The following is a 407-nucleotide window of genomic DNA, read 5'->3' on the forward strand; positions in this document are numbered from 1 at the left end:
CTCTTCTAGACCAAGTTTCGTTTCTTGGAAACACTCTTTTCCTAAATCCATTTTATTACAAATTATTTTATTTATATCTTACTGTAGCTTTTTATCGAATTTTTCTTTGACAATTTTTATTCCTTCTGTGCACTACTAAGGATAACAGTTGATTTTTTATTCCTTGCGTCACGATTCGTAAGCGAGCCGGGCTCGCACAATGCGTTTCGCAGATATAAGAGATTTTTATTTCCTCATCGAATCTATTGGCGGCTACCGGTCGGTCTCCTGGAAAATTCATACTTAATCGAATTATTCTGGAGCGGGCACGCGATAAGCTGCGTCCCTGCTCGCGATACTCGCCTGAATGCGCTTAACTAAAGGCGGAGAGGCCGATGCCGCCGATGCCGCCGATGCCGCCGCTGCTA

The sequence above is a fragment of the Atta colombica genome, unplaced genomic scaffold (assembly GCF_001594045.1).
Source record: "Atta colombica isolate Treedump-2 unplaced genomic scaffold, Acol1.0 scaffold150, whole genome shotgun sequence".
In the NCBI taxonomy this organism is placed as follows: domain Eukaryota; kingdom Metazoa; phylum Arthropoda; class Insecta; order Hymenoptera; family Formicidae; genus Atta; species Atta colombica.